The sequence below is a fragment of the Chenopodium album genome, chromosome 9, assembly GCF_948465745.1.
Source record: "Chenopodium album chromosome 9, dcCheAlbu1.1, whole genome shotgun sequence".
NCBI lineage: Eukaryota > Viridiplantae > Streptophyta > Magnoliopsida > Caryophyllales > Amaranthaceae > Chenopodium > Chenopodium album.
Window position 1 is genome coordinate 49,918,943 of NC_137842.1, and position 7,546 is coordinate 49,926,488.

Sequence of the window (7,546 nt, forward strand, 5' to 3'; positions counted from 1 at the left end):
AAATCAATTTCGAAAATCAATTAAACGCAAAAAAAATTCAAAATCATCCCAGAAAATTCAAAAATCAATTAAACCCCATCAATTTCGAACAATATTACAACAATCAAACCAAAAAAAATCAAGGCATTTACCAAAAATAATCAAACCCAGAAACCCTTACCTCGAATATTAAACCCAGAAACATGCAGGTGGCGGCAGTGGTTAGTAGCGGTGGTACGGTGGGCAAAAGACAGAAGGGAGAAGAAAGGTCGGAGAAGAGGGGGGAAAGAAGAGGAGAGCGAGATCAGACAGAGAAGGATCGATTTGGCTTCTTCGATCCGGAATTCCCAGCAAATCCTTGACATCAACCATCTGTCGAGAAAAGGTAGTTTACTACTTAAAAGTTAGAGTAAGGAAGCACTGTATCTGAGGTGTGCGCGTTGTGGTCGGAGAGATCGAGAAGGAAGATGATAGAGAAGAGAGGAGAGAGAAGGAGGAGAGAGGCAGCTGAATGAAGCTGAGTTAGTTCTCTAGGGTTAGGAATACAATTATAATATAAGGAGAGATAAGTTGACCGGTTTTTTTTTTTTTTAAATCTAACAAGGGCACCGGTTCAATTGGCACCGGTTCAAACCGGTGCCTTTTTTATTTATGGCACCGGTTCAGGCTGGACCGGTGCTTTTTCTCTTTTGGAAAAAACCCGCCCAATTCTAGACCGGTTTTGGGCACCGGTTTAGGCTGAACCGGTGCCATATGGGGGGTGCCTAATGCTTTTTTTCTACTAGTGTTGTTTAATCAAGTGATCACTAATATTTTAAAATTATATGTTGCATTAATATTCAACCAATTTAGTCTAATAATATTTTGGAGCAAATTGAATCTTTGTTTGCATGCCTTTGAGATAGCAGGAATCACTTTTCACTATAAGAATCGAGTAGAGACCAATACGGGCGAATGTGACTTCATGACTCACTTCGTACCATCATCCCCGATCCTCCTTTCGTGGTTCCGAACCATATGGATTAGTAATCTCATGGATTATGAATGGGGTGTAACCTTCATGGCTCAATCGTTGTTGCCTATCATTGCCCCTTATCGTGGTTACCTTTTTATGATCCGTGAACGGTTTACAATTTCATTAAAAACTTGTTGGCGGCTCCCTACTTTCTTTGTCCCTAATCGTGTTATGTCAATTTCCACTTTCTATGAGTGTCAAGCATATTCACACATGTTTTACGTAGGCGCACTTCAAACGACGCCTACAGAGAGAATACTTGTAACTTAAAAAAAAAAAAAAAAAAAAAAAAAAAAAGCGCTAACTTTTAAGATGCATGTTAGCTTCACTGTTGGATTACGAGCGCTGCCTTATGTAAATTCAATATATGATCATGATTTGGTGAAGTTGGATACGCACACAAAACCATTAAATGCGAATTCAGACAACCAAGTAATGAGTACATATTCGGTTGGATTCATGCATTATACGACTTGAAATTGAATTGGAAGCATGTGTTCATTCGTATCATACGAACGAGGTGAATGCCTTGAACAGTACCATGCAGACACCGCAACTACATGTACTCGTGCATTTGTGTGGCTTACATTCTCATATTAACATTTCTCTGCTTGTAGTTTTTTAAGATTTTAATGAAATGTAATTAAAGATCAAGCAGTAGTATTGGGATTTGACTTATTATATAATGTAGAAACTTGAATGTTAACTCTTACTCCCTCCGTTTTTAAATAGTTAGTTCCATTTTTTTATTTGAGATTTTTTTACGATATTTAATTCATTTTTCTTAACTAGTGGATCTAAAAAAAAAATTATATTTTATTGATTTTATATTCCTTCCTTCAACTCTCTCAATTTAACTACTATTGTTTTTTTTTTTTTTACAATTTTTTATTCTTCCACTTACCCCACTACAAATTTTATTATTTTCTCTTATTTCTCCTAAAACACCGCACATCGCGAATTAAAGTGTGTATTTAAAACCAGTCGGAGTATCAATTTAGTTAGTTGCTTCTACACATAATATTATAGTATCCTGGTCAAATTCAATAATTAAACATAGTACTATTGAAATTAGTCATGTCAACAATAGACCTATAGTAGTCAATAACGTATTAGATGTTTTAACAATGTTGTTAATCATCATATTGATAAAATCATTGAAATTTTCATTAATGCAAATAAACATGAAGGCATTTTGATGGAAAAGGATACACATACAATGGTTGTATGTGATGGCCTATATACAACCATTGTTGTCAGCATTTGATTGGTTTGCATTTTGGAGTCCCACTACCCTAATCTTATTTTCTCTATTTTTTTCCCTCTTATTTTTTTCCTCCCTTTTGACGTGGCATACATACAATGGTATTGTACGTGGCCTACCACATACAACCATTGTATGTGTAGCATCACTCGGCATTGATAGATCAATATTAGGTTTTACATTTTGTAGCAACTTAAAAATAATTATGTTATTTCTAATTTCTATCTAGATAATGGTAGTTAATGCTTAAGTTATATTAAGTACAAGATGTATAAATATAAGGTACTGTACTTTGTTTGATCGATCATTCCTACCCACATTGATTAACAGGAATATTTAAAGTTACAAGGTCACATAATTCTGCCCAAATAAAAAGGTATTCTATCTTGATCTTAGGGACTGGTTGACATGCAACCAAATTTTTTTCCATGAACTCTTTAATAATAGCTTGATTATTGATGTCTCTAATAACCTAAACCTTATACTCACCATTAAAATAAAAATGTATGTAATTTATTTTATTTTATTTTTATTTTTATTTTTATTTTATTTTTTTTGGTGTTTAAATAGCCACAAGGATTGATTATGAGAATCGATCATAGGATAAAATGGAATCGGGAGGAAAGCACTAGCCACTTAAGCTATTCTTCACTCTCATTTAAACAATAGTATGTTGATAGCAATAAAGAATTTTATCCATACAACTTCAAATTATATTTTAACATAGTGTTTGTTGGTACCAACGGAAAAAAGTAATTTGATAATTACTTTGAAATCGAGGTAGGTGAGAAAATATGTTGGTTACCTTCTCAAGTACTGGTCCATCCACGTCCAAATTGTGTAAATGGACAGAAAGCTAAACCACCTACGTTACATTATATTCGACCGCATGCATACAAATTAAAATTAAAGTTACAAATTCTTACCAGTCAATTTCATGCACTGACTCACTGAGTTATCAGAAATCAAATTAAAGATGAATGCTTCTTTTGCATTTCATTTCTAATTACTAGTAGCTTTAATTTGTATAAAAGTAAATTTGAAGTTATAAATTTATGGAGCAATTTTGTTTTGAATTGAATTGTGAAATTAAGCCTTGAAATTTAAAATCAACCATTGTAAAGTAGCTAGACAATTTATGTACTCCATCGTATAAAAGGATGATCTTTCGTTCTTTTTTATAATTTTTGGAGAAAAAAGGGGAGGAAAAAGAAAGGGTAGGAGGGGACCTTAAGAAAGAGAGTGATTGATCTAATAAAACATTTCAACCATTAACTATCCCTTATTCCTGCTGTCAAAAAAAAGAAAAACACTGCTCCTTATTCCTTTTTTTAACAAACCCCTTATTCCTTACCCATATTTCAATTTGCATTTTGTGCAGTCGCTAATGTAAATGTGTAATGTAAATATATAATTGTGCATAATAATTTTTAACAAAAATTGAACTAATGAGATTACAAATTTGAATACATGTAATATAACTCATATGCATGACAACTTTTTTCTTAGATATAAATGATGAGATGGTCAAATTTTAACAAGTTTGAAAAAACCACTGGAGTTTTTACTCTTAAACTATGACATTTATTAACTTTTAAATTCTCTTTCACATGAGTCTAGTCTCATCCTAAGGATAAACTAAATATTTTTCAGTTATATAAGCAGTTATCAAAGACTCAAAATATATATGTAACGCTAATGTATATGCACAACCTTATTTATTATACATCATTTCAAAAATTTATATGATAACTTTATCAATATTAAATCCATTAAAAAAAAACCAAGGTTTGGAGTATATACATATTGACTATTTAGGGATTTCCAAGCTCCAAAAAGGGAAGCCTTGATAATAAAAAACTAACCATATCCTAAACGTAAACAATTCTTAATCCTTCACATACTAATTAATGCAAAAATTACCGCCCACAGAATTTAGACATAACTTTTTTATATAATGTCGGCAGAAAATATCCTTTAAACTTATATATTCTGTCAATAATCAAATAATTATTTACTCCATGCTAAAGCCTAATAAAAACAACCATCAACAACAATATTACCTTATTGTTGCATAAATATTTGCTTTATTTATATACCAACTTGCAGGAAAATTGCGGCTGCGGTGAATATTTAAATATATGTATTTGCTAAATATAAATTAAATTATGTAAAATAAGTATTAAAAATAGAGTAATTAATGACACAAAAGAAAGCCACCAATAGCTTTTGGTTATGGTATCTTGAGACACGCCCAGTATAATGGAGACAATAGATTAGCAAATAAAATACATTATCCAACTGAATTAATTATGATTAACAAAAGAAGATGCTTTTACTTACAAATTAAACCAACCAAAACCCTTCTGTTAATTACCTTTTTTTATCACATGATCACAGTTCATTGCACACTGTGCTAATAGCACATGAACTTATCAAATTGTTTCTGAATCAAAGGTTTGCAACAAATTATAGAATAATAAGGTACTAATTATCACACTAAGTGTTGAAATGCGAGTGTTAATCATGATTAAGTTTATACTAATATTAATTATAACTATGGCAAAGGTACCTTGTTAATTTATTTCAAACTAGCAAATGTTTTAGATTTCTAAATGCAATCTCAAAAGTTACTCCTAAAACCCATGGATGTAACAGTTAATATTTGCTACTAGTAGTTGAAATTACGAAACATTGAAAGGAAAGTTTGAGCAAGAAGATATACTCACGCACTGAAGAAAGAGCACAAAATTGAACAATGTATTAGGAGAATCGAATTTGATAAAAGTGACCGATTTTTTGCATGATTGTTGCATCAGAAATGGATATTCTCTTCCTATGCCACGGCACTTGAGCTGTATAGGGAATGGCTCTAGCTCCTTTGGCATTCGATGTCGTCATCTGTCAAAACAAATCACTTTTTTTTTACAGAATTATCTTAAACAAAGCTATAATTAAGAAAAACATAAATAAAAAAAGAATAGTGAAATATTTACCTAATTAATGTTGGCTTGAATCAGGGGACAAGGATGATGAGGAAGCCCTATTATTAGACATAGAATTTGTACCACCATGTAATTCACCCTGAAGTTGTGATGGGATGTAAAAACCCATGAATCCATCGGATCCATGTCCGATGCTCGACATATCTTGAGGATGGTGGTGGTGTTGGTGGTTATTATTATCCTCGAAAGCTCGTACTAGTGGAGAGAAACTGGACTGAAGGGGACCCCGCTGAGAATAGGTTGAAGTCGTCATTGGGCCTTGTTGGCCCAAAAGCAACCCTTGCTGCAATGGTGAAGGATTGAATAACATTCCTCCCCTCCCTTCTCCACCAGCACTACCACCACTAGTCCAACCGAACATCCTAGCGAACCGGCCTAAATCTTGTTGCTGCTGTTGTGATTCTGGCCATCCACCTGTCCCAACATCGAATCCCATAGACGAACCTGACCCCTGGAAGAGACCCGAGTTATGATTCGAATGTGTCTGCTGATGTTGGCCATTACGAACACCTTCTGGATCCTGAAGTGTGTGGAGAGACAGACAAAGATCTTCGTTGTTTTGGCTTCCACCTCTTGCAATAAACTCATGCTGATAATTCTGAAAACTAATTGAATTCTCACCAGATGTATTATTAGTAGGGAAAAAAGACTTCATACTATCTCCTAAAGATTGTGTATCAACGCATTGTGGAGCATAAAATGACGACGATCCAGAATTATCACCCACAGTAAAATCCGTAGACCCTACATTCACATCAACACCGTTGGAAGGACCAGCTGTTGGATCCCAAGGTGGTAACTCGTCAAGCTTATCAATGGATGCCTTCGCCTTCTTTATGAGCCAGTCGACCGCCTTGCTAGGTCTGTCATAGCCAAGCCTATCTTGTACATCATAGAATTGGATGGCGGTGTGAGCGGAAAGGCGGACTCTCCGGTCTCTAGGACCCTTGGCTGTGAACACCTTGCTGTGTCGATCTTTGCGACCAGTAGCCCGGATGATATGACCTCCTTGCACTTGAACAATCTCACCTCCTGTTGTACTCTTTAGCCCCATTTTGCCCCTTTGCTTTGTAGTGGTGTAGGGTGCGTTTTGAAAACTGTGTTGTTGTTGAATTACATGACTAATTTCTGCTTGCTTTTGCTGGGTATTAGATATTTGGTCTCTAAATCCCTGAAAATCCAGATTAAAGGATTTTGGGTATTTTTCAATTTTTCTTTTTTCACCCTCCAGAAATCAGGTTTTGTTGAAGCAGCTAGGAAAAATTTAGAATTTAGGGGGAAAAAAAGTTGGGAAAATTGGTGTGTAAAAAAGCTAAAACTGTAAAACCTGGTTTCTGCTACAGCTGCTCTTGTTGATGCTGATCCCAATGAAAAAAAGGCATTAAACTCTTATCAGTTTTACACTTCCCAAATCAAGAAAATAAAAATAAAAAGGGAAAGAAAAAAGGAACAAAACATAATAAAAAAGAGGCAGATTTTATGTCAAAATTTGGAAATATGAGTTGTTAAGACAGAAGGGTGATTTTGGGTTTTTGAGATGGAGTTTCAGAGTTTGAGAATAGGTAGTAGGGAAGGTAATAGGGAAGGGGCGGAAGAAAGAATTAAGGGTTTTGGAGAAAATAAAACTGTTGAAGAGGGTTATAAAGGGAGAGGGTGGTGGATGAGCTGACGATGATTAGGAGCAATATTAGTGTGCACTAATTTATGATTAATTGGTAATATAAATAAGGAAATTTTGCGAGAAACTATCTATTATAATTCAGAATTTGCGAGAAACTACCTATTAAAAAATATGTTGTAATTGACTACCTAATTTTTTAAAAATGTTGTAATTTACTACCTTTATGCCGGATTATGAAGGAGTTTGACCAAAATTCTCCGGCGTTGACTTGGTCACGTGACACTTGGTGAAAGAAAAGAGTCATTAAGTGTCACGTGATGGTCACGTGACCAAGTCAACACCGGAGAAGTTTGGTCAAAGTCCTTCATAATCCGGCATAAGGTAGTAAATTACAACATTTTTCGAAAATTAGGTAGTCAATTACAACATTTTTTTTAATAGGTAGTTTCTCGCAAATTCTGGACTATAATAGGTAGCTTTTCACAAAATTTCCTATAAATAAATTAGTGAGAAATTATGAGTGCTACTTCTTTAGTTTAGATATTTTAATGTTTGATTGTTATACTACCTCCGTTACATATTATTTGCAACGATGTGACATAAAGTAGAGAGGAAAAATGTATAATCGTTGCAGATAATATGTAACGGAGGTAGTAATACTT

At 34.0% G+C, this 7,546-nt stretch overlaps 1 pseudogene across 2 annotated transcripts; it reads right to left on the reverse strand.

The window, feature by feature from the left end:
• Positions 1–4,581: 4,581 nt before the first annotated feature.
• On the reverse strand, positions 4,582–6,903 carry LOC145559832 (transcription factor TCP4 pseudogene; annotated as a pseudogene). Of its 2 annotated transcripts, none has more exons than XR_014092983.1 (2): positions 5,255–6,903; positions 4,582–5,175 (listed from the first exon to the last, which is right to left on the reverse strand). The product of XR_014092983.1 is annotated as a transcription factor TCP4 pseudogene, transcript variant X2 (transcript). The 2 variants fall into 2 exon arrangements; XR_014092982.1 differs by having other exon boundaries at positions 4,584–5,159.
• Between the last annotated feature and the right edge of the window lie 643 nt (positions 6,904–7,546).